Source organism: Lepidochelys kempii, unplaced genomic scaffold, assembly GCF_965140265.1.
Source record: "Lepidochelys kempii isolate rLepKem1 unplaced genomic scaffold, rLepKem1.hap2 scaffold_69, whole genome shotgun sequence".
Lineage (NCBI taxonomy): Eukaryota > Metazoa > Chordata > Testudines > Cheloniidae > Lepidochelys > Lepidochelys kempii.
This window is the reverse complement of record NW_027333643.1, coordinates 169,006-196,288: the sequence shown is the minus strand read 5'-3', so window position 1 is coordinate 196,288 and position 27,283 is coordinate 169,006. Positions and strand designations below refer to the sequence as shown.

General features: G+C 49.2%; 1 long non-coding RNA gene and 1 other non-coding gene across 2 annotated transcripts; both read right to left on the bottom strand.

The window, feature by feature from the left end:
- Window positions 1-147: 147 nt before the first annotated feature.
- Window positions 148-221, bottom strand: TRNAT-UGU (transfer RNA threonine (anticodon UGU)). The gene has a single exon. It is a non-coding gene; the product is annotated as a tRNA-Thr (tRNA).
- Window positions 222-3,453: 3,232 nt separating this feature from the next.
- On the bottom strand, window positions 3,454-5,639 carry LOC140904781 (uncharacterized). The gene is made up of 2 exons (XR_012156656.1): window positions 5,561-5,639; window positions 3,454-3,922 (listed from the first exon to the last, which is right to left on the bottom strand). It is a non-coding gene; the product is annotated as an uncharacterized lncRNA (long non-coding RNA).
- Window positions 5,640-27,283: the final 21,644 nt, after the last annotated feature.

The window sequence follows — 27,283 nt, the reverse complement described above, 5'->3', positions numbered from 1 at the left end:
AAACTTTCAGTCACTCTATCATCAGTGCCTGTGCGTGTAATTTAAACAGCAAAACCAGCATCACTGGGCTAGACCAAAGGTCCACCTATCTCTGTATCTTGTCTTCTGACAGCAGCCAGTACCAGGTGCCCCAAAAGCCACTCAACAAGGCACCACTGGGAGTTGAACCCAGGATCTCCTGTTTACAAGACAGGTGCTTTAGCCAGCTAAGCCATGGTGCCCGTCTCTGGCTAACGTATGGTGTCTGCCCACACCTGACTCCCTGCCAACGCCCCCCACGGCCGGACAAGCGTTGCTTGTGTTGGATTCTGTAAAGCAGAGAAGCAGGTGAAGTTTTGCTCCCAAGGTGTGTGTGTGATTCTTTGGACAAGTCTGCGCTACAAAATTAAGTCAGTGTAATGACATTACTTTGTGGGGTAAAAAATTTAACCCCCCTGAGCAATGCCATTATGCCAACCTAATCCCAGTGTAGATAGCACTGAATTAACAGGGGGACTTCTTCCCACTCACTCTGCCTCCTTGGCTGAGGCCTGCTGGTCCACCTTTCGCTCGCTCCTCTCCTCCCCCAAGGCCTCATTGCAGGCTGCTCGTGCCTCTCCGCCCCCTACCCCACGGTCTGCCTGCCACCCACACTTCTCTGCCCCCTCTCCTGAGACAGACTCTGCCCGCTACCCACACTTCTCTGAGCCCTCCCATGAGACCTGCCCAGCCTGCCACACACTCCTCTCTGTCCCCTCCCCTCACCTGCCCTGAGAACCGCTCACACCTCTCTGCCCCTCCCACGAGGCACCTGCCCGGAGGAAGTTGTGGCTCTTCAGTTTCAGTGCCTGAGCATCCTTGGCCCCAGTGGGAGCCAGGCTACGTCTACACGACAGAGTTATGCTGCTTTAGTTAAAGCGTTTTAATTAAGCCGCTGTTGCATGTCCACACTAGGCTGCTTGTGTCACCGGAGCGCATCCAGGCTAGCAGCTCTTGGATCGCCACAGAGAGCAGTGCATTGTGGGACGCTATCCCACTGTGCAACTGGCCGCAGGGTGCTTTGGGAAGGGTTTGCAATGCCTCGTGGGCAGCCACACGAGGCAGGTTTCTCTATCCCATTGTTCCATGGGCATCCGACTCGATTGCCAGCTGCTTTTCAGCTGCCGTGGGCATGGTGGGCAGAGAGTGTGTGTGTGTTGGGGACAGACAGTGTGTGTGTTCGGGGAGCGTGTGTGTTGTGGAAGAGTGAGTGTGTTGGCACGCTGTCCCTAAGTTCAGACAGCTGCTGGAAGCAACCAGTCCTGAGTCAGGGGGAGCGGGACACCCCAGTCCTGAGTCAGGGGGAGAGGGGACACCCCAGTCCTGAGTCAGGGAGAGCGGGACAGCCCCGACATCAGCCCCCACTTCCCGCACTGGCTCAGCACAGCCCAGCAGTCTCTGTCACATACACACACTCACACACACTGCTGCCTGCCTGGCTGTGTGTCAGGGTGCAGGACAAGGGGGGTTTAGAGGGCCATGGGCCCAGCACTTTTTAGCAGCCCTAAGAACGGACGACGGAGGGGGGAACAAGGTGGAGCCTTGGGGGAAGAGGCGTTCTGTGGGTGTGGCCTCGGAGGGAGGGAGGGGTGGCATCAGGGAGAAGGGGCGGTGTGAGATTGGGGCCTCAGGGAGAAGGGGCGGAGTGAGTGAGGGCTGGGGCGAAAGGGGTGTCATGGGGGCGTCACAGTTCGGATGCCGGTGGCCCCCCCACTGTAAGGAAGATTCCACCACCCCTGCTCTGGGTCCTAGGTGTGGTGAATTTGTCAGGTCTGAGACAGGAGTTGCTTGTGAATGACAGTGACCCCTTTGCCAATTGGCACCAATAAGCTTTTGTCACACATTGTGACGGGGCAAGGCAAGACGGCTATAGTTAAGTAGTGAGGAACAGGTATTTTAGCCCCAGGCTAAACAAATCCTTGGTACCATAGTAACCAAACGGCAGTTGTTTCAGGTTAATCAAGACACCTGGGGCCAATTAAGATCCTTCTAGAAAGCAGTGGAGATAGCTAGGTTGATTGGAACACGTGAAGCCCATCAAGGCCTGGCTGGAACTAGTGAAAAGCCTCCCAGTTCGTCAGTGAGGCGCATGTGTCAGGATCTGTAGGAGGAAGCCGTGCTGTTGGAGGAACCAAGCAGTGCAAATCCACATCAGGTGCAAGGAAGGAGGCCCTGAGGTAACAGCGAAGGAGATACTGAGTGGGGGCTGCTGTGGGGAAGCGGCCCAGGGAATTGTACACGTCCTATTTCCCAAAAGTCAGCTACCATAGCTGCTACTATTAGGGTCCCTGGGCTGGAGCCCAGAGTAGAGGGTAGGCCCGGGCTCCCCCCTCCCCTCCCCTCTCCTTCTTGATTAATCATGGATACTGGGAAACAGAGATTGTGCGAGGGAGGGTTGCTTCTCCTCACCTCCCTTGCTGGCTTACGATGGCTCAGTAAGCTGTGGCCCTTGCCTCTAGAGAGAGAGAAGGGCTATGTGGAGGGTCACAGTGAGCCTCTGGGGCTAGCAAAATCCACCAGGAAACGTGGGACCCATAGAGACAAGGACAGAGCTTTGTCACAACATGCACTGAGCTATACCGTCACACCCTGATATAATAGAAAGGCCAGCACAAAAAACAGAGAAAGGAACAATAAGATACTAAAATAACAATGGTTGGAACTCTCCATTTCTCTCAGTCTTTGGGTAGATGGGTCCTAAGAGCTGTAGCTACAGTTGAGGAACCAGGCGATCGGACAGCTGGCCCAGCCCTCCATACTAGTACCTCCCTCACATATAGGGAAATGGGTCAAAATTGGAATTCATGTCATGACTAACTTCCCATAGGGGATCAGTCTGTCTCAGGCTCTGTCTATACTTCAAACACTGGAAGTGTAAGAACTTGAAAAACTTCTACAAATTGTCTCTTTGAATAATTTTGTTTTCACTAGAAATAGACTTTGAAACTAAGCAAAATAAGTTCTATTTGAAACACAAAAATTTAAAATCTATCCTGGGCCAATATTCACTTATACACTCTCACACACATTCTTCCACCCCAACCATTAGAGTGAGGTTTTCTACCAGAACGCCTTACACTACAGGGGGTAAATTAAAGCAAATTAACTTTTCAAGATCAGCTGTCACTAAACAAGACACTTTGTTTTACAAAGTGATTCAGATTATCACACAATTAGTCTCCTACTCTTTAACCAATAAATTCTTTTTCATTGGAAACAATAACATATTCAAAGAGCTCAAATTCTTGTCATATGAGTTCATTTCCTTTTAATCCCCATTGCCAACAACTGAACCTTGGCTCTAGTTCTGGTTTGTCCCAACGTAGGTCCCAACCAATTCTCTGAGTTCACATATCGCTGGTTCTTCTGCCATGTGTGTTGGTGGAAGGGGTCTCCTATGTGGGAATGTTTGCATCACGAGGAAAAAAAAATCTCTCTTTTCACACTTTTTAATCTTTCAAAGTAGGAGGAGGTAGAGGAGAAGGGATGTAAATGCATAAAACACAAGAGAAAACTGTCCTACACTAAAGGCATTTATCGGTATAACTATATTGCTCAGGGGTGTGAAAAATCCAGAGTTGAGCAATGTAGTTACACAGCCCTAATGCCCTCTGTAGATAGCGCTACGTCAGCAGGACATATAGCTTGAGGGGGCTGGACTAATGAAGTCCGACGGGAGAGATCTCTCCCATTGGCTTAGAGCATCTGTAATAGCATGCTACACCAGAGCAGCTACATGGGGGCAGCTGTGCCAACATCAGCTTTATTGTGAAGCCGGAGCATCAGACACAAAACCAGAGAATCAGGACTCAACATGCGAGTATCTGGAAGTCTGAAACTGGAACCGGACACGTTCGTTGCCTCATTGGTTACCATCATTTCCACAGCCTGAAAGTCCTTGTTTCTGTGAAAATAGAATGAATTATATTGAAATTAGAATTCATTAAAGAAATGCTACTTGAAGGGTTTGTTGAAATATAGTTGTCAAGAAGAGAAACATTAAGGAGTGTGAGACAATGGGTCCTCAAACTAATTAACTTAGAGCTCCTACTGAGCTGGGAGATTGGTAAACATTCGTATGCAAGTAAGATATGTATGTATATTTGTCAGTTTCTGCCTCCTTTTGTCTCTTATGTTAAATTGGCTTATCTGTATAAATATGTTAGCTTGAGCCTTTGCAGGGGGCTCACATATCTGTGTGCATTGGCAAAGTGCTTTGCTAATAAACAGAATGGTCTGACAAATTATGTGAGTCCTGAATCTGACTTTGACATTATCCAATGAGGCACCCAGTTTGGAATCCATGAGGAGGGAATGTCCTATGAAGCACTCTCTCTCTTTGGATCCAAATGGTGAAGGATGATTGTTCTCAATCTAACCCTGGCATGCTTTGGATCTGTAATCAGTGAGTTGTACAAACAAACAATTTTCCTTGGGGCTTTGGTCACCATAGCTTCTTTTACTGGGATGGAAACCAAGAACGGAGCGTGTACTCATTCAACCCCAGTTCTTTCCAAATCCTTGGCCTTGGTTAGGGTAAATGTACACTTCCCTGAAGTAGAATCCTTTACAAAAGCACTCAAAATCTCAGCAGTGTTAGTGAGGAATGGCTTCCTGAAACATGCCCGGCTTTTCTTTAATTTGGTGGCACAATTCCAGGCAAGGGACTGGTTACAGGCCTGTTAGTTATCAGAGCTGGAGTTTCTATTCAAAACTAGCTATTTTTCTGCAGCTATTAGATTTCCAACACTGATTTCATTTCATACACTTTTTTTAGCACCTACAAAGGATAAATTCAATAAAAAACCCACTTCTATTTCCTCAACATCTGCATCATGAAGGGGACCATTCCCCATGCCATAGAATTAGTTAGGTTATTTAAAATTTTTTTAGTAACCTAGCATCCCCCATAATGGGGGACAAAACAGCCCCCTTGCCAGAAGTGGCTTTACCAATTGATGGAACCTGGGATTTAAACTCCAAATGATCACACGGTGCTTGGGATCAAATTCCCCTTCCAGGTTTTTGACACTTTCATCTCCAGGCATAGCGACTCTGATATAGGATTAAAGAAGTCAAAGCATCGTCTGATGCATCGTGATAATGCTCTGTGTTTATCCACTTGCCCAGCATCTTCCTGCTGAGAATTCTGCTCCTCTTTCTCACATGCCATCGCATCACCTGCTGCGGTAGAGACAGAAACCTCAAACAGGGATGGAAAGGGGAAGGCCAACGAAAAGAAGTGCTGGAGACAGGTCAAATAAAAGCAGGAACTGAACTCCTCCAAACACTTCCCCTAACTGGGAGAGAGGAGGGGATCAATTCAGCCTTCACATCCCATCAAATTCATGGGGGGAAGGGAGGAAGCTACTGCCTGATGTCTGCTAGGATCTACAGGAAGCCATGAGCTATAGTTACCCTGAGGTTATGACCCCTGCTCGGGACAATAATGAACTGAGTGACCTCCCAAGGGCTTCGTAGGGCATCCCAGATGTTTCCTTCAGGCACTTACAGATTCTGAGTTGGTTTCATGTTTCCTCACCTTTGCAGGGAGCTCTCAGGGTCTGTCTTTCCTCTGAACCCTGGAGCTCTGAGACCCATGGCTCTTCCCCTTCTTCCAGCTGGGAAAACACATCAGGTTTGGAAATGGAAAACCCTGCTCAGATGAAAGAAAACAAAGGAGTTCAGGTGATTGCATAAGACTTTGTCATAAAAAAACAAAACATTCTATTAATTTCACTTCAGTGCTTAGTGTGACCTGGTGTGCCTTGGGGAGTCCTGACTGAAAACGCAACTGAGGGGAACTGAGGGGCAACTGAGGGGAAACAGCTGTTCAACCAGTCAAGATTGCACTGTGGTTAATGTCACAGACACTCAATTTCAAAGCATCTCCTAAAACACAGAGAAAGTAAATCCATGTCCCAGAAGTTGAAGACTCCAGACAGAGGACAAGTCTCCCTGGAACTGCTTCTTGCAGAGAGAGAGAGGTCCAGACACAATGAGAGAGTCCTGGGGAAGCTGGGAACACTAAGAATGGGCTGGTGGGGTTCAGTGGAGAAAGGGAACAGGAAGGGCAGGGATATCACTGAATGCAGGATCTCAGCAGTCCTAGATGTCAGGATAGCACCTAGTGCAGCCCATTGGAAAACATAATCCCAACTATACATATAAAATGATGGGGTCTACATTAGCTGTTTCCACTCAAGAGAGGGATCTTGGAGTCATTGTCGATAGTTCTCTGAAAACATCCACTCAGGGTGCAGAGCCAGTCAAAAAGCGAACAGGGTGTTGGGAATCATTAAGAAAGGGACAGATAATAAGACAGTACATAACTTGCCTCTGTATAAATCCATGGTACGCCCACATCTTGAATATTGTGTGCAGATGTGGTCGGCCCATCTCAAAAAAGATACATTGCAATTGGAAAAGGTTCAGAAAAGGGCAAAAAAACCCGGACTAGGAGTATGAAACAGCTTCTGTATGAGGAGAGATATGTAAGACTGGGACTTTTCAGCTTGGAAAAGAGACAAGAGGGCATATGAGAGAGGTCTATAAAAGCATGTCTGCTGTGGAGAAAGTAAAGAAGGAAGTGTCATTTACTCCTTCTCAGAACACAAGGACTAGGAATCACCCAATCAAATTAATAGGCAGCAGGTTTATAAGAAACAAAAGGAAGTATTTCTTCACACAACGCACAGTCAACCTGGGGAACTCCTTGCCAGAGGACGTTGTGAAGGCCAAGATTATAATAGGGTTACAAAAAACAAAAAACATCATGAGAAATCTACCGAGGACAGGTCCGTGAATGGTTATTAGCCAGGATGGGCAGGGATGGTGTCCCTAACTTCTGTTTGTCATAAGCTGTGAATGGGTGACAGGAGATGAATCACTTCATGATTCCCTGTTCTCTTCATTCCCTCTGGGACACCCGGCGCTGGTCACTGTCGGAAGACAGGACACTGGGCTAGATGGACCTTTGGTCTGTCCCAGTGTGGCCGTTCTTAAATACCAGGGAACCTAGTGAGTCCAGTGCAATGGGAGGGAGTAGGAAAATCCCTGGGTGTGGAGAATATTGGGAAATTAGAAACTATCATTCAGAAGCAACAGACTCTAAATAGTCTAGAAAAGCAGAATGTGAAAAATAAGAATCGGGGTCATGTGACTTCAGGAATGAGGGACTCAAAAAACCAAGTCTGCAGAGAAGAGAGATTGTGGCTATTGCACATGCGGATGAGGGGAGCAACTCTCCAGGTCTCAAGGATTTTCACCAGCAACCGAGGCCATTGTCCCATGCACGGGGCAATCCGGAGCAGTGAGGAGTTGTGTCATCTGTAATCCTGGCTGAGTTTCAATGGTCTGCTGCTGGAGCTCCCTTGTCTGGATTCCTCCAGCCAGCATTCAAGGTCTGTGTGATCAGTAACCCTGGACCAGCCGCTCTGACCCCAGCAGCCTGCTTCTTACACCCCAAGCACTTTCTGGTCTGGGTGGAGAAGGCTCAGGGTTTGAGAGAAGGCCAGGGGTAGGAAGCTTCTGTTCGTTATGCTGGACCTAACCCCCCGTTTTACTTGTGCAAACAGGAGATATTTGACACTGTGCGATTCTGCTCCTGTGCTCTCTTCCCACAGCGTTCTGCAGCAGGGGAGGGTCTCTGGTCGTGTGTGTGTCACTGGCATGCTGGGGTGATGCTGGAACAGGACAGAGCAGAGGTGGCATTGTGGGGGTGGCGTGAACCTCATCTCTTCAGTTCCCCTTCCAAGAACCGAGGAGACAGGAACCCTTACCCAGCGAGGTCACATTCTCACAGGTCTCCTGCATGACGTCTCTGTAGAGGGCTCTCTGAGCGGGGTCCAGCAGAGCCCCCTCTTCCCTGGTGAAATACACAGCCACCTCCTCGAAGGTCACCGGCCCCTGAAAGAGCCAGAGCCCCACACTCAGGACCTGCTGCCCCACTCACAGCCCCACTATTCACGGGGGAGAGGAGCCAATCAAACGGAAACTCTGGGTGGACCGCAGCCAACAGAGTCCCACCCCCACGCCACTCAGACCACCCAGGAAACACCAGGGTGAGGGGGCGAAGAGACACCCCTCCTCTCTCCCAGCAGATCCATCACACACCTACTAGCCACAGACTGATACCGGAGATGCTGCCCCGAGCAGAGTCTAGGGAGAGATCTCTTGTAGGAAGCCCAACACCCTCCTCCTTGTGAGGAGCTGGATATGAGGCAGGAGAATCTCCCCTAAGCCTGACTGGTGGCTTCCCCCTTCATATTTAAAGGCACCCACTGGTTAGTTGGGTCAGGCTCCAGCACTAGGAGTCTGGTCCTTTTTCCCAGCCCCATCTACGTGCGTTATTTTCTGTTCACCAAATTGGAGCATTTCCACCTCCGAACCTCATGGGTCTGTTCCAAGAATCTAGGCCACTTATTAAACAACTCCCAGCAGGTCTGCCACCCCCTGGTCTCCTCCCTTTCTCCACCCTGTGAATTTCCTGTCCCCGCTCCAACCTCCAAACCAGACGGTGAAAACCTTCCCCTCTCCCGTGTATTTGCTGTCCCTCTCCCTCCTGCAGGAACAGATCAGAACCCCCACAATAATCCCTACCTGAGCTGGCTCCCCTGCAGCTATGTCGCTCCCCTGTCCCATGGGAGGATGGGATGAACCGGAACGAAACGTGAGCGTCGTTCTGCAGCCTGATCGGGCGAGAAGGGCCGTTGTGGAGGTTTGGGAACGGGCATTAGTTCATTTCACATCACGGTTCCCCAGGCTCTTTCCTTGCAGAGCGAGATCCGAGATTCTGCCGTGCTGAGAAAATGCTAAAAGAAAAGGAGTACTTCTGGGACCTTAGAGACTAACCAATTTATTTGAGCATGAGCTTTCGTGATCTACAGCTCACTTCATCGGATGCATACCGTGGAAACTGCAGCAGACTTTATATACACACAGAGAATATGAAACAATACCTCCTCCCAACCCACTGTCCTGCTGGTAATAGCTTATCTAAAGTGATCCTCAAGTTGGGCCATTTCCAGCACAAATCCAGGTTTTCTCACCCTCCGCCCCCCACACAAATTCACTCTCCTGCTGGTGATAGCCCATCCAAAGTGACAACTCTCTACTCAATCTCTGGATTACAGCAGAGACCTGGCCCCTCCTGCCAGGCTAAGCCCACAGACACACTTTTAACCTCTTTTCTCTCTCCCGCATCCCAAAACAAAGTCTCTGAACGCAATCCTAGAAAAAAGCAGAACCAAAGGAGTCCCTTTCGAGGATTCCCTCTGACACTGACCCCACGGCAGCCACACCCCAGCAGGAGGGACATGGAGTCAGGAACTGGGTTTTCCTCTCTCTCATCCTCGTCTTGTCCACAGGAAAGTGATTCTCCCCACAGTGCAGTAATACATCTGTCTGGGCAGATGAGAGAGCTGGAAATCTCTTTCAAAACTCTTTTATCCCACGGACCCTGTCAGTCTCTCTATCTCCTTTTCCCTGTGCCCTCTCCATGCCTGTCTGCTAGGAAACTCTCATTCCTGGGTTGTTTGCTCCCCCATGGCTGGATTTGCTCCTGCAAATGGCAGGAAAAATGGGGTGGGGGGCTGTTACTGTAGAGTCATTTTATAGTCCCTCACTGCCTGCCTGGGATTTCCCCATTGCCTGCCTAGGACCCCCACCTGCCCTCCAACAGGATCTGCCAGCCCATTTGCCTGGGACCCCCTCCTCCTCCCAGCAGGACCCCCTGACACTTTACAGGAGGACCCCTCACTCTGCGCCAGGGACCGCCCCACCACAGCTCTGTGCACTGGGCATGGCAATGGTCCCAGGAGCCAGCTGGGCAATCCCAGACAGAGCCCCTGGCACAGCACCAGGCAGCGTCTAATCCCCTGCCCCACCTGCCCAAGAGACCCCCACCCCCACTGGTCTGCAGCCAACAGGCCCCCAGCCATACCCACCTCCAGGACCCATAGCCTTAGGGCTGGGCACATCAGAACTACTCCCCGAAACCCCAAACCCTCCAGAACCCACTAACCTGACTAGGGTCCCCCCTGCCCAGCCACCCAGAGGCCTCCCCCTACCACAATGCCCCTTCAGCTCCCGCTGCAATCTCCCCGCACAGACATGCACCCCCCAGCAACAGTGTTCCCTCACAGTGTCTGGTAAGTGTATAGAAAGTTATCACCGCCCCCTGCTGGCCAGTCACACAGGCAGGGGGAGCCCGGGGGGACGCCTCTTTAACAGGAGAAGGGAAGCCATGGAGGGCCAAAATAAGTAAGAAATTTCCATACTCTGTCACGAGCAAATAATGGCCACCGTGGATCCACCCCAGAGTTGGCTACATCTTTGCACTGCGGGAAGCCCCCCCTCACGGAGACCCTTTGTCATGGGGTTTGGGATATTTCTGAACCACGCTGCACTCAGAGGGACCTCCTCATCCCGTGCCAGCTGGAGAAAAGAAAAGGGTCCAGCCAAGTCTCCTGTTACCAACTGGGATCCACCCATCCCCCAAACAGGGGGAGGCCCCTGGCTTTGATGGGTATTGAATCTATGGCTAGTCTCTTTTATCAGCAAACATTTTTAACAGAGAGAAAGGAGGGAACAAATGATTCTCAAAGGCGAGGGAAAGATGATCATTGTTGCAGGGGGGTTAATTTCCCAACCAGGATGGAGAAGGACTCAGGGCGACAGGTTCCCCCCAAAGAAGGACAAGTTGCTAGGATTTAGAGACATGGGGAACAGCCCCAAACCCAAGAGGATTTTTAATTGACATTTGATGATGACATCGTAAGAGGGAAAACTGAGATTTGAGATCAGTGTTCAGAAATGAAAGAGAAAGGGTGGAAATCTGAGGGATTTTGGATCCATTTATGCAAATTATAGAGAGGAAAGTGGAAAATGAGAGGGATTTTATAGCAGTTGTTGATAGGAGGTAAAAGGTGAGTGTATTTCCCACCACTATTTGGTGAATGAATAGAGCGGAAATGGGCAACATTGGCAAACGTTTGAGATCCATATTCAGGAATCTGAGAAAAGGTGTAAATCTGAGATTTTCGTCGTAATTTATAATTACAGAGACAGGGAAAGCTCTCAGGGGCATATTCAATTAGAAGTAGACAACTAGAGTAAAAGTGAGGCAAACTTTTTTTATCAATCTTTGAGACGTACAGAGAAACGTGTCACAAACTACGCAACTGAGAACATGGGATAAACGCCAAGACCGGGGCGGGGGGGATTTTATGTGGCTATTAAATAACGAGCTGGAAAAGGGGGGACCGTTTGTCATAGAAAATCCAGCCTGTCCAATACATAAACAGAAAGTGATGGTCCACCCCCCGGCTCCCGTTCACCTGGGCAGCAGGGAGCCCTCTGAGGGGCTGACTGAAGGGGGCGGGGGGGGGGGAGCTGGAGGGCTCCCTGGGGGCGGGGAGGGGGCGGTAGTGGGGGATGGGCAGGTGGGGGCTGGGGGCAACGGTGCGGAGTTGGGGGCATCAAGTGGGACTGGGAAGCCGGGATTGGGGGCAGCCCCATGGGGGACACGTCCCCTCCCTTCCCCGCCCCGGCAGAGACCCGGCGTCTCCTCCCACCCCCACGCCGGGGCAGCAAGGTTGGGGGATGGCTCCGGGCTCCAACTTCCCACCGACACCGGGACAAATCGCTGCGGATAAAACGGGGGGAAGGAAATCCCACCCCCACCCCATCCACCCACCAACCAGGGAAGGGGAGTTTCAATGGACATGTGAGGAGGAGGGAGAGACGGGGGGGGGGATCAGGGGAGAACAGAGAGCGGATCAATGGGGGGGTGGGGGGGAGTTTACAACCAGGTGGGAGCTACCGAGAGGGAAAAGGGGAAAACCGGGGGGCATTTGTGCCCGTGGGGGGGGAATTAACTCCCCCGCCGCCCCCCACTTCCCCCCCGGGAATTTCCTGGCTGCACAGAGACAGTTCAAACCCCACCCCCCGCAACTCCGGCTTCTCCCCCCAACACCCCCCAAGGGACCCCGCCCGCCGGGCCCCAGTCTCTGCCCCCCCCAATCCCAGCCGTGCCGGGGGCAGAGAGTCACTTTCCTGCCCCCCCACCAGCGCTCCCCCCTCGCGGGGTCTCCCACTCACCGGGTCGGGGGCGGGCAGAGCCAGGGGCTGGTCCCAGCTGGAAAAAGCCCCCCCCGGCCGGGCACGGGGGGGTTAATGACGGGCCCCCCCAGCACAGACCCCGGAGGGGAGCCGCAGCTGCTCCTCCGAGAGACCCGACACGAGGCAGCGCCTGGGGGCGGGGCCTGGAGCAGACCGGGGGCGGGGCAGCGTCTGGGGGCGGGGCCTGGAGCAGACCGGGGGCGGGGCAGCGTCTGGGGGCGGAGCCCGGAGCAGACCAGGCGCTGCCTCGTGTCGGATCTGTCGGAGGAGCAGCTGCGGCTCCCCTCCGGGGTCTGTGCGGGGTGGGGCCCGTCATTAACCCCCCCGTGCTCCGGTGAGTGGGAGACACCGGTGCGGGAGCGCTGGGCCGGGGGGGCAGGAAAGTGACTCTCTGCCCCCTACCTGCCCATCCCCCACTGCCGCCCCCTCCCCTCCCCCAGGGAGCCCTCCAGCGCCCCCCCCGCCCCCTTCAGTCAGCCCCTCAGAGGGCTCCCTGCTGCCCAGGTGAACGGGGGCCGTGGGGGGGTGGACCATCACTTTCTGCTTATGTTTTGGACAGGCTGGATTTTATATGACAAACGGTCCCCCCTTTTCCAGCTAGTTCTTTAATAGCCACATAAAAGCCCCCCCGGTCTTGGCGTTTATCCCATGTTCTCAGTTGCGTAGTTTGTGACACATTTTCTCTGTACGTCTCAAAGATTCCTCAAAAATACCCTCAACGTTTGCCCCACTTTTACTCTAGTTGTCTACTTCTAATTGAATATGCCCCTGAGAGCTTTCCCTGTCTCCGTAATTATAAATTACGACGAAAATCTCAGATTTACACCTTTTCTCAGATTCCTGAATATGGATCTCAAACGTTTGCCAATGTTGCCCATTTCCGCTCTATTCATTGACCAAATAGTGGTGGGAAATACACTCAGCTTTTACCTCCTATCAACAACTGCGATAAAATCCCTCTCATTTTCCACTTTCCTCTCTATAATTTGCATAAATGGATCCAAAATCCCTCAGATTTCCACCTTTCCAAAGGTCCATCTAGCCCAGTGTCCTGTCTTCCGACAGTGACGAGCGCCAGGTGTCCCAGAGGGAATGAACAGAACAGGGAATCATGAAGTGATTCATCTCCTGTCACCCATTCACAGCTTATGACAAACAGAAGTTAGGGACACCATCCCTGCCCATCCTGGCTAATAACCATTCACGGACCTGTCCTCAATAGATTTCTCATGGTGTTTTTTGTTGTTTTTTTTTTGTAACCCTATTATAATCTTGGCCTTCACAACGTCCTCTGGCAAGAAGTTCCCCAAATTGACTGTGCATTGTGTGAAGAAATACTTCCTTTTGTTTCTTATAAACCTGCTGCCTATTAATTTGATTGGGTGATTCCTAGTCCTTGTGTTATGAGAAGGAGTAAATGACACGTCCTTATTTACTTTCTCCACGGCAGTTTTGATTTTATAGACCTCTCTCATATCCCCCCTTTGTCTCTTTTCCAAGCTGAATCGTCCCGGTCTTTTTAATCTTTCCCCGTACAGAAGAGTTTCATACCTGTAATCATTTGGGTTGCCCTTTTCTGAACCTTTTCCAATTCCAATATATCTTTTTTTGAGATGGGGCAACCACATCTGCAGGCAGTATTCGAGATGTGGGTGTACCATGGGTTTATATAGAGGCGATAGGATATTTTCTGTCTTCTTATCTATCCATTTCAGAATGATTCCCAACATTCTCTTTGCTTTTTGCCTGCCATGGCACACTGTGTTGATGTTTTCAGAGAACTGTGCCCAGTGACTCCAAGATCCCTCTGTTGAGTGGAAACAGCTCATTTAGAGCCCATCATTTTATATGTGTAGTTGGGATTATGTTTTCCAATGGGCTGCAATATGGTGCTATCCTGACACCTAGTCCTGCTGAGATCCTGCATTCAGTGATATCCCTGCCCTTCCTGTTCCCGTTCTCATAAAAGAAGAAGAGCATCCAAATGCGTGTTTACCTTCATTCCCTCAGCGGTCCTCATGGGAATCCCTGATCGGTTCCAAAGTGTATTAAAACCTTTCTTAAAGGGTTACCTCTTGGTGGTTATCAGGTCCTGTGAGTTTGTAGCCCAGAAAGACCCCCCTCAGTCAGCTCAAACTCAGCTGTTTATCCCCCAAAAGTCTGTCGTCTTCAGTCTCCTGAATGAGGGTGACTCCCTTTCTGCATTGGGTAAAGCTTCAAAAGGTGGAGCTCTGCATAACCAGCCTTGAGATCTGGCATTCATCACCCCGTAGCGATACCAGCTTGCACAGGAAACCCATCCCGCAGCCCTTCCTGGTATCATGTGGCGCATCTCGGCATCATAGTCTGTGAAGAATTCATGCTTTCAAGGGCTGGCTTAGATATACAGATAACAGTCATAATTAGGGCAAGAGTTTGCAGGCAATGAAAAGAGAGTAATTGACAAACGTGAGCAATATCTAATCCTTTAAAGCCTGAAAGTGCCTTGGGGGGAGGGGACAGGAGCCGGCTGTGTGGGGGCGGTGGGGCTCAGATACTGGGCATTGAGAGCCTAGAGCCAGCTGTGCGCTGGAGAGACGGGGCATGAACCAGCTGTGTACACGGCAGATGAGCAGGGGAGAGGTGCTGTGGACACGGCCGCGAGCAGCTGTGAGTGCCGTCCTCTCTGCAGCATGATGAGAGAGCCTGGCGTCCCACGGCCGATCCCAGACTTGTATGAGGAGGGAAGAAATTGGCATCAAGTCTCAACCGCAGCCAGCCTGTGCCCTGGGGAGGAGACGGGTGTCTCCAGGGAGAAATCTGGGGGATTGTGACCCTGCATGCCCCACCCACCCTCTGATCAGCAATTCCGGATATTAACGGTGATTCCACAAACAAAGAGTAATTTTGGGAAAAAATGCAGTCCTAGCGACAATTTCCGGAAAACACTGGCCCTGATTGTAACATTAAATCCGATAGTCTCAAGATCTAGGCCTGTGTTGATCAGATCTGTCACTCTGCCTTCACGGAGTTCACTCTGCTGGTGGGTTCTACCCCTTCCCCCATTCTGTGTCTGCCTTGTCTATTTAGATTGTAACTTCTTCAGGGCACGGGCCATCAACGCTTCTCGGTTTGTACTGTGCCTAGCAAAATGAGGACCCACTGTTAGTTGGCCCTTAGGCACTAAGGTAATGAATATGATTTATAATAATCATCTCCTGGCACTTTGAGCCAAGGAAGCCGGCCTTGGGACGTTACTACTTAAAAGTGAGCTGGGCTTAAAAGCATGGAATATTCTTTGTGACAAGTATCCCACAAATTCCACTGACCTCCCTTGTTTTCTTTGCCTTGAGCAGGGTTTCCAGTTTCCAGAACTGATGTGATCTCGCAGCTGGAACGAGGGGAGGAGTCGTGCATCCCAGACCTTCATGGCTCTAAGAAAAAAGTGCTCCCGAGAGCTCCCTGCATAGGTGAGGCATTGGTTAAACCAACGCCAAAACTGTCGGTGAATACAGGAAACATTTGTGATGCCCTACAAAGACCTTGTGAGCTCTCCAAGTTCTGGATTGTTCCCTGCAGATGTAGAATCGTTAGGCAGAGGTCACTCATGGCTTCCCACCTATCCTGACTGACAACTGGCAGCAGGTCCCTCCCCAGTCTCGCTGTCCCCTGAGATTTCTTCTGAGATACGGACCCAGAACTGATCCCTTCCTTTCTCTCCTCTGGGGAAGGTTGAAGGGAAAATAAGCTCCTGATAGGTTTGATCTGTCCTGTACACATTTTGGTTCCTTCATCCCTTTTCCCATTCTTCTCTCTGAGATTTCCTTTCTCTCTGGCGCAGGCAGAGACTTACGTCTGGATTCTCTCGGTCTCCCATCAGGTGTTGGGATGGTGAGTGAAAACGAGGAGGAACCACAGCAGGAAGATGCTGAGCGAGTAGAAGCCCATGGGATGTTGTCAGGAAGGTCCAAAGGGAATGATTCTGGGAGCTGTGCACGCCCAGAAAAAACAAAAGCCTGTGAGAGTCAGCAGAGGCCAGAGGAAAACTTCGGTAGCCAGTCAGACCTTATTACACGTGAGAGAATGAACTTGGAAGGAACACGCTACACATGCCTCGAGAGTGGGAAAAGCTTCAAAGGGAGCTCGGGCCTTCTCACACATCAGAGAATCCACACGGGTGAGAAACCTTACGGATGCCCTGAGTGTGGGAAACACTTCAAGCAGAGCTCACACCTTATTACACATTGGAAAATCCACACAGGTGAGAAACCTTATGGATGCCCTGAGTGTGGGAAACACTTCAAGCAGAGCTCACACCTTATTAGACATCGGCGAATCCATACGGGTGAGAAACCGTATGGATGCCGTGAGTGTGGCAAACACTTCAAGCAGAGCTCACACCTTATTACACATCGGCGAATCCACACAGGAGAGAGGCCCTACACGTGCTCTGAGTGTGGGAGAAGCTTCAATCAGCGCTCAACCCTTATTAGACATCAGAAAATCCACATGGGAGGGATCTGTAACAAATGCCTTGACTAGGGCTGGCCAAAGGTATTTTTTTCTTTTAAATCACATTTGCTAATTCCCACTTAGTTATAGATGTTTAGATGATAGATGTTTTCTATCAACTCCTTTCCTTTTGGGTCAAAGGAGCGTGTGTCCCTCCAGCCAGGAATGTTCATCAGCTCCAGGTGGGGGAGAGAGGTTTGTTCCCAACAAGCTACACTGAGGCAAAAACTACCCGTGCCTTACATCCACTAGGACTGTACATGGCATTGGCTGCTCAAATTAGTGATCTTGGTGTTAAAAGACAATTACAGTTGTCGTGCAGATGCAGCCGAGGTGCAGTGGTTGGCATTAGCTTTCCCCTTGACCTGACCTAAACTCCATCACATGTCCTAGTCTAAACAAACCGTGAGCATCACAGTTATACTGTTCCCCCATTTAAAAACAATTGTTAGTCATCAAGTTCCCCCACCAGGAACATATTGTTTCATTCCCAGTTGTCACAGTTCATCAGAGCGCTGTTGCTTCAGGTTTTCCTGAAGGCAGATATTTTTACTACCGTTTTCCTCCCTTAAAATATATTGAAGTATAACAAAGAGCAGGAATAGGGAAGGGATAGGGAAAAATGTCTTTTCCCCTCTGTAACAACAGAAGAACATAGGGTAAATCAGAGGGATTCTCCATCACCATCTCTATCCCCCTGTTCTTCAATTGCTAAGGTCAATATTTCCCGAAGGGGCTGGGAAGAGGATTCTCTAGTAAATGATTTGGAACTAAGCAAAAGACCCATTCATTTGCCTCCCAAAGCAGTTGTGGCCCATGCCCTGCAGGAGGTTGCTCCTGAAGATCTTCCCTTCCTAATCAGGTGCATGTTGCCTCTTATTTGGGAAATGCAATCCCTTCCTAGGTAGAGATGGGAAAAATGGAAGTGACATTTCTGTTCAGCTCACTCCTGGCAGATGCTGTAAATGTGTAGGAAATGACATCCATGAGGAATGTGATAGAGCTGCAGAAAGACACCCATTTTGAGTAGATACCTGACATTTGGTGTCTTAGAGGGATTCTAAGCCGCACCTGAATTTAGTCCCTTATTTAAATCTGAGCCACCAGATTAAAGAAACAAAAGGGCATATTTGGGGGAGTTCTACCTCAGTATCGCTACTGGTATGTCGTGTGGTTGGTGAAGAATTCTACGCCAGAGCCGTGTAAAATTGCTACAACTAAGGTCAAAGATTTGACAAGAACTCAGGTAGAAATGAGAGGTACGAGTGGTTGATTTTCACCCCAGAGATGGACACTATGGTGACCTGTGGCCAAGGTAAACTGTTTTTAGAATTGCTCACACTTCTAAGGGATGCCATGATGAAACTGGGAACAACTGTCTTTTACCATTTGGATCCCAAGTTTCCTGAAGCACAGAGAGAAACAGCTGATTCCTCCAGAGCCATGCCATGCCTATGGGTCCCAAACTGGCTGCCTTGCTGGACAAGAAGCACTTCCGTGTTGGTTAAATGATGGTAGCCAATGAGGGAATGTAACAGATTCCAAGTTCAGACTGCAGGATACATGAATGCTGAGTCCAGAGTCTGTGGTTTGGTCTCTTAGTTTTGCTCTTGAGTCTAATGCATGTGTCTCACTTTTCCGCCTCCTGCTACTCTGAAAGATTAGAAAGTGTGAAAGTAGAGCACAGGTGGTTTTTCTCATGATGCAGCCTTCCCACGTAGTGTGAGACCCCTTCCACCCACACAGGTGAGCCAGAGAGTTCCCCAGGGCTCTTGTTCGCAAAGCAAAGATGTCACATTAGGCAGGAGATGTCAAGATCTACAATGGTGATGGGCGAGTGATGGGAGCTTTTCTGGGTGGTTGTTGTTTGGTTGTTTTTTTTCCATGTAATTTTTGTTTTGTTTTTGCAACTAGTTCTTTTTATAGCTGCTGAGCCCCCTTGTCCTTTTGAGCACAGCTCTTTAACCCTCAGGCCTGGCTCTGGAAACCTCAGAACCGGCTTTGCGTTTTTTTTTTCATGTTTGCTATCTTTGGAGTTTGCAGGAGTTCCCCAGGGCTCTTGTTCGCAAAGCAAAGATGTCACATTAGGCAGGAGATGTCAAGATCTACAATGGTGATGGGCGAGTGATGGGAGCTTTTCTGGGTGGTTGTTGTTTGGTTGTTTTTTTTCCATGTAATTTTTGTTTTGTTTTTGCAACTAGTTCTTTTTATAGCTGCTGAGACCCTTGTCCTTTTGAGCACAGCTCTTTAACCCTCAGGCCTGGCTCTGGAAACCTCAGAACCGGCTTTGCGGTTTTTTTTTCATGTTTGCTATCTTTGGAGTTCGCAGGAGTTCCCCAGGGCTCTTGTTCGCAAAGCAAAGATGTCACATTAGGCAGGAGATGTCAAGATCTACAATGGTGATGGGCGAGTGATGGGAGCTTTTCTGGGTGGTTGTTGTTTGGTTGTTTTTTTTCCATGTAATTTTTGTTTTGTTTTTGCAACTAGTTCTTTTTATAGCTGTTGAGACCCTTGTCCTTTTGAGCACAGCTCTTTAACCCTCAGGCCTGGCTCTGGAAACCTCAGAACCGGCTTTGCGTTTTTTTTTTTTCATGTTTGCTATCTTCCGAGTTCGCACATCCACACGACATGCGGTTCACAGCAACGGATACTTTGAGAAACCTGCTGGGTGAAGCAGGCCTTTTCCAAACTGACATTGGCCCAAATTCTGCCTCAGTTCAGCTGGATTGGGACACGTCTGTGTCAAAGGAGTGGTTCACACCTGATTTGCCCAGAGACCTCAGAGGAGGGGTAGTTAGATATAGGATAAGTAGGAATTGACAACAATGAAGTTAAATATAAAGGTGAAAGACCCTCACCTTGCAGGTCAACAAGCCTGTTCTGTTCTTTCCATCCAATGCATCTGGCACTGGTCGCTCTCAGGTAGCACACTGGGCTTGACGGAGCATTGGTCTGACCCAGTCTATGACCTGTCGTGCGTTCTTATGTAAGCCCTCTGCGGCCTTGTCTACACGGGCAAGTTTCTGCACAGGAAAGCAGCTTTCTGTGGTGTAACTCCCGAGGTGCGCACGCAGATTTCGTGATGCATGATAGAAAGGGGCCATGACAGGGACACACTGCCGTGCGGGGTCAAAGGGAAGGAGCTGTGAGACGCCTACCACAAGGTGCAGGAGGCAAACTGCTGCTCCATATTGGGGGCTAACTAACCCCAACATCACGGCAAGAATCTACCTAGCAGCTGGAGAAAAAATACGTATGAGAGTCAAAGACACCCCCACATGACCTGTATCTTCCCCAATCTCAACACCTGGAAGATTGTCTGGAAGACTCAGAATTTGAACTGCGGAGATTGGTCCCAGGCTGAGAGGGAATTCAGTCTGTGTATTAAGAACTCAACATTGCCTGGAGCAACCAGTGAGTGAGAAAAGCTGTTTGATCCAATTCTTGCTTAGTATATTCAAATTAGAGTGTAGACTGGGAGTCTATTTTCATTTGTTATGTAACCACTTTTGACCTCTGTGACCAACAGTTAGACTCAGTTAAAATCTAACTTTCTGTAGTTAATAAACTTATTTTAATATTTTATACTTACTCCTGAGTTTGTCCAAAGTGTTTGGGAAAGTTGCTCCCATGACAAAGGCTGGTGCATGTCCCCTTTATTTTTGATGAAGTGGCGAACTAATTAATGAGCTTACACTTTTCAAGAGAAGGCCATGAGCCGTGTAAGATGGTACATTTCTGAGGTGCAAGGCTGAGAGCTGGGGAGATATGCTGGTGTCTCTGTATAATTGAGGAGTGGCTTATAGAGCATTCATGCAACTTAGTTGGGTGCTTTGCTACATGTTGTTGGCCAAATGATCATAGAATCCTAGGATATCGGGGTTGGAAGGGACCTCAGGAGGTATCTAGTCCAACCCCCTGCCCAAAGGAGGACCAATCCCCAACTAAATCATCCCAGCCAGGGCTTTGTCAAGCCTGATCTTAAAAACTTCTAAGGAAGGAGATTCCACCACCTCCCGAGGTAACCCATTCCAGTGTTTCACCACCCTCCTAGTGAAAAAGTTTCTCCTAATATCCAAGCTAAATCTCCCCCACTGCAACTTCACCATTACTCCTTGTCGTGTCATCTGCTGTCACTGAGAATAGTCTAGATCCGTCCTTTTTGGATCCACCTTCATTTAGTTCAAAGCAGCTATGACATCCCCCCTCATTCTTCTCTTCCGTAGACTAAACAATCCCAGTTCCCTCAGCCTCTCCTCATAAGACATGTGTTCCAGACCCCGAATCATTTTTGTTGCCCTTCACTGGACTCTCTCCAATTTCTCCACATCCTTCTTGTAGTGTGGGGCCCAAAACTGGACACAGTACTCCAGGTGAGGCCTCACCAGTGTCGAATAGAGGGGAACGATCACATCCCTCCATCTGCTGGCAATGCCCCTACTTATACAGCCCAAAATGCCATTGGCCTTCTTGGCAACAAGGGCACACTGTTGACTCATCTCCAGCTTCTCATCCACTGTCACCCCAGGTCCTTCTCTGCAGAACTGCTGCCGAGCCATTCGGTCCCTAGTTTGTAGCGGTACATTGGATTCTTCCATCCTAAGTGCAGGACTCTGCACTTGTCCTTTGTTGAACCTCCTCAGATTTCTTTTGGCCCAATCCTCCAATTTGTCTAGGGCCCTTTGTATCCTACCCTCCCCTCCAGCATATCTACCTCTCCTCCCAGTTTAGTGTCATCCGCAAACTTGCTGAGGGTGCAATCCACACCATCCTCCAGATCATTTATGAAGATATTGAACAAAACCGGCCCCAGGACCGACCCTTGGGGCACTCCGCTAGATACCGACTGCTAACTAGACATGGAGCCATTGATCACTACCCGTTGAGCCTGACAATCTAGCCAGCTTTCTACCCACCTTGTAGTGCATCCATCCAGCTCATACTTTTTTAACTTGCTGACAAGCATACTGTGGGAGACCGTGTCAAAAGCTTTGCTAAAGTCAATTAATAACACGTCTAATGCTTTCCCTTCATCCACAGAACCAGTTATCTCATCATAAAAGGCAATTAGATTAGTCAGGCATGACTTTCCCTTGGTGAATCCATGCTGACTGTTCCTGATCACTTTCCTCTCCTCGAAGTGCTTCAGAATTGATTCCTTGAGGACCTCCGCCATGATTTTTCCGGGGACTGAGGTGAGGCTGACTGGCCTGTAGTTCCCCGGATCCTTCTTCTTCCCTTTTTTAAAGATTGGCACTACATTAGCCTTTTTCCAGTCATCCAGGACTTCCCCCGTTCGCCATGAGTTTTCAAAGATAATGGCCAATGGCTCTGCAATCACATCCACCAATTCCTTTAGCACTCTCGGATGCAACGCATCCGGCCCCATGGACTTGTGCACATCCAGCTTTTCTAAATAGTCCCGAACCACTTCTTTCTCCACAGAGGGCTTGCCACCTCCACCCCATGCTGTGCTGCCCAGTGCAGTAGTCTGGGAGCTGACCTCGTGAAGACAGAGGCAAAAAAAGCATTGAGTACATTAGCTTTTTCCATCTCCTCTGTCACTAGGTTGCCTCCCTCATTCAGTAAGGGGCCCACACTTTCCTTGGCTTTCTTCTTGTTGCCAACATACCTGAAGAAACCCTTCTTGTTACTCTTAACATCTCTCGCTAGCTACAACTCCAGGTGTGATTTAGCCTTTTTTATTTCATTCCTACATGCCCGAGCAATATTTTTATACTCATCCCTGGTCATTTGTCCAATCTTCCACTTCTTGTAAGCCTCTTTTTTGTGTTTAAGATCAGCAAGGATTTCACTGTTAAGCCAAGCTGGTCGCCTGCCATATTTACTATTCTTTCTACACATCGGGATGGTTTGTCCCTGTAACCACAATAAGGATTCTGTAAAGTACATCAAGCTCTCCTGGACTCCTTTCCCCCTCATGTTATTCTCCCAGGGGATCCTTCCCATCAGTTCCCAGAAGGAGTCAAAGTCTGCTTTTCTGAAGTCCAGGGTCCGTATTCTGCTGCTTTCCTTTCCTCCTTGTGTCAGGATCCTGAACTCGACCATCTCATGGCCACTGCCTCCTAGGTTCCCATCCACTTTTGCTTCCCCTACTAATTCTTCCCGGTTTGTGAGCAGCAGGTCAAGAAGAGCTCCGCCCCTAGTTGGTTCCTCCAGCACTTGCACCAGGAAATTGTCCCGTACAGTTTCCAAAAACTTCCTGGATTTTCTGTGCACCGCTGTATTGCTCTCCCAGCAGATATCGGGGTGATTGAAGTCCCCCATGAGAACCAGGGTGTGCCATCTTGTAGCTTCTGCGAGTGGCCAGAAGAAAGCCTCATCCACCTCATCCCCCTGGTCCGGTGGTCTATAGGAGACTCCCACCACTGCATCACCCTTGTTGCTCACGCTTCTAAACTTAATCTTAAACTTAATCCAGAGACTCTCAGGTTTTTCTGCAGTTTCATACTTGAGCTCTGAGCAGTCATACTGCTCCCTTACATACAGTGCAACTCCCCCACTTTTTCTGGCCTCCCTGTCCTTCCTGAACAGTTTATATCCATCCATGACAGTACTCCAGTCATGTGAGTTATCCCACCAAGTCTCTGTTATTCCAATCACATCATAATTCCTTGACTTTGCCAGGACTTCCAGTTCTCCCTGCTTGTTTCCCAGGCTTTGTGCATTTATGTATAGGCACTTGAGGTAACCCGCTGATTGCCCCTCTTTCTCAGTATGAAGCAGGAGCCCTCCTCTCTCCTGCACTCCTGCTCGTGCTTCCTCCTGGTATCCCACTTACCTCAGGGCTGTGGTCTCCTTCCCCCAGTGAACCTAGTTTAAAGCCCTCCTCACTAGGTTAGCCAGCCTGCTTGCGAAGATGCTCTTCCCTCTCTTCGTAAGGTGGAGCCCGTCTCTTCCTAGCACTCCTCCTTCTTGGAACACTATCCCATGGTCAAAGAATCCAAAGCCGCCTCTCCGGCACCACCTGCGTAGCCATTCGTTGACTTCTACAATTCGACGGTCTCTACCCTGGCCTTTTCCTTCCACGGGGAGGATGGACGAGAAGACCAATTGCACCTCAAACTCCTTTATCCTTCTTCCCAGAGCCATGTAGTCCACAGTGATCCGCTCAAGGTCATTCTTGGCAGTATCATTGGTGCCCACATGGAGAAGCAGGAAGGGGTAGCGATCCGAGGGCTTGATGAGTCTCGGCAGTCTCTCCGTCACATCACGAATCTTAGCTCCTGACAAGCAGCAGACTTCTCGGTTTTCCCGGTTGGGATGGCAGATAGATGACTCAGTCTCCCTGAGGAGAGAGTCCCGACCACCACCACCCGCCTCCTTCTCTTGGGAGCGGTGGTCGTGGAACCCCCAACTCTAGCACAGTGCATCTCATGCCTTCCAATTGGCGCAGTCTCCTTCTGCTGCCTTCCCTCAGACGTATGATCTGGTCCACTCAGATGCTGAGGTTGTGAGTTCAAGCATCAGCTTTCTTTAAGCAATGGCTTCTGCCATTCATCTTGCCCGTCGGAAAATACAATTCCGGCTCAGAAGACACCCAGGTTCTCTTCCTCTGCAGAGTGCAGGACAGATTCCACAGATCTACAAGGCTCCATTCTCCACCTGCACCCTGTGTCAGGAGGCATCAAGCAGAGCCCAGAGCACTGCCCATCCTGTGATTCTTGAGCCCCTGACTTCCCCCTCAACCTTTGCTCCCCAAACCACCTTCCTGCACTCCCTCTTGGCTGTGAGACTCAAACCCTGCCTGGCTTTCGATATGTTCATGTGGTTTTTGTCTGTCAGGTTGATGAGCATGTGGGTCCTGTGTGATTTCTGTGGATGCCTTGCATAGTTTTGTGTGCGTGTGTCTGATTTTTGCAGGCAAATTGTTTTTTGCTTCGTATTCTTTTGGTATGTGGTTTTTGTGCTTTCGTCTTGTGTGCTTTTTCTGTATGTTTTGTGTGGCTTTCCCTTATGTACATATGTCTACTGATCAATGGCTCCATGTCTAGTTGGCAGCCGGTATCTAGTGGACTGCCCCAAGAGTCGGTCCTGGGGCCGGTTTTGTTCAATATCTTCATTAATGATCTGGAGGATGGTGTGGATTGCACCTTCAGCAAGTTTGCAGATGACACTAAACTGGGAGGAGTGGTAGATACAGAGGGACCTAGACAAATTGGAGGATTGGGCCAAAAGAAATCTGATGAGGTTCAACAAGGACAAGTGCAGAGTCCTGCACTTAGGACAGAAGAATCCAATGCACCGCTACAGACTAGGGACCGAATGGCTAGGCAGCAGTTCTGCAGAGAAGGACCTAGGGATGACAGTGGACGAGAAGCTGGATATGAGTCAAGAGTGTGCCCTTGTTGCCAAGAACGCCAATGGCATTTTGGGCTGTATAAGTAGGGGCATTGCCAGCAGATCGAGGGACGTGATCGTTCCCCTCTATTCGACATTGGTGAGGCCTCATCTGGAGTACTGTGTCCAGTTTTGGGCCCCACGCTACAAGAAGGATGTGGATAAATTGGAGAGAGTCCAACGAAGGGCAACAAAAATGATTAGGGGACTGGAACACATGACCTATGAGCAGAGGCTGAGGGAACTGGGATTGTTTAGTCTACAGAAGAGAAGAATGAGGGGGGATTTGATAGCTGCTTTTAGCTACCTGAAAGGTGGATCCAAAGAGGATGGATCTAAACTATTCTCAGTGATAGCACATGACAGGACAAGGAGTAATGGTCTCAAGTTGCAGTGGGGGAGGTTTAGGTTGCATATTAGGAAAAACTTTTTCACTAGGAGGGTGGTGAAACACTGGAATGGGTTACCTCGGGAGGTGGTGGAATCCCCTTCCTTAGAAGTTTTTAAGGTCAGGCTTGACAAAGCCCTGGCTGGGATGATTTAACTGGGAATTGGTCCTGCTTCAAGCAGGGGGTTGGACTAGATGACCTTCTGGGGTCCCTTCCAACCCTGATATTCTATGATTCTATGATTCTCTGTGTGCTGTGTGGGTCTGATTTTTGTTAATGCCTACAAGGGGCTGTTCAGTGTGTGATTTTCTCTTTCTCTCTCTGTTTGTATCTTCATGTGTAAATTCACTGGAATGTTTAAAAATATCCACAGCTTTGCCAATTTTCACCAGGAATTTTTCTCAGTCAACAAATTCTCACTTGTTCCCTACCGAAGCGTTCACTCTTGGATGGCATCAAATTAACCTATGAAATTCTGAACTGCAACCTCACCTGCTTTTCAGGGATTCTTCCTTAGACTCAGAGGATCAAGAGCTGGAAAATTCACCTAATTCAGTTTAAAGGCAAAGCTTCACTGAGAGTTGAAATTCCAAGCCCTTGTTTACAAAATGAGAAAAAGAGCCAGGGGAAGCACTTCCTTTTGATTCACAGAATAAAGCGTTTGTCATTTAAGGGTTTGTTTCCCATATTTTAAAACCACAAGGGGTCTTCGTAAACACCCAGTCTGACCTCTTGTCTAGCACGGGCCCGATACCTGCCCCCGAAGAATTCCTTTTCAACTAGAACAGATCCGTTTAAAAAAAACATAGATCCAATTTTGATTTGAAAATTTCCAGGAATGGAGACTCCACCAGGACTCTGGGTAAGATTTTCAATGGTTAATTCCCTTCCCTGTCAGAAAGCATGCCTTATTTCCAATCTGAATATGTCTAGCTTCACTTCCAGCCAGTGGCTCACATTATACATTTGTCTGTTAGATTGAAGAGCCTGTTTGTAAGTATTGTTCCCCATGTAGGTACTTAGGGAGTGAGAGCGTCATCCCCTAAACCTTTTCTGAGCTCTTTGTGACTATCACAGCAAGGCAGGGGTTTTAAGCCTTTCATCCTTCTCATGGCTCTTCTTTCTCCTCTCAAATGTTTCATCCTCCTTCTTGAACTGGGGACCTCAGAACTGGATGAAGTGGGCACAACAAATACAGAGGTAAAAAGACCTTTCGACTCCTAGCTGAGATCCCACTGTTGCTGTATACGTGGCTGACATTCCTTGTTCCTAGATGTACATGCTCCCGTTTAGCCTTAGCCGCAGGAAATAGTCATCAGCACCACCTCAGCTCTCCGTTCTGAGATTTACTTCTCACTCCCTAGATGCCAAAATATCTCCTTAGGATTCTAGATGGCTGTCCTCCACTGGCTGGATCAGATGTTCCTGCTTCCCCTCAGTAATCTTCAGATGATCCGTGTTCTCCAGAGCTTACCCTCCCAGACAGGACTGAACAACCTTAGCTTATAACTAGACCACCCGTGACCTCAACTAGGTGCCCTGAATGCACCACTTTTGAATTCCCTCCAAGTTCTAGCATAGAAATGCGAAGCAGTTGGTGTTGTAATGTTACAGGAGAGGTTGAAATGAGGCTATTTCTCATGTAGAAGGCAATGATTGTGTCAGGAAGGGGATTTGAACGCCCACCTGCATATGGAGCCCAGAACACAAATGACGGAAAGACACAGCCTTGAGTTTGACAGGTTAGACCACTCGGCCAGCCTGTCACTGTTAGTCAAGCCACTTATCAATCACAGTTTTCTTTAACTTGTTGTGAACTTTCCAGGGAGGTGGAGATGGCATATCTCTTTCAACTTCTAGAGACTTTCTAAAGCACAAGCGATTTTTATATGTCATCTCCC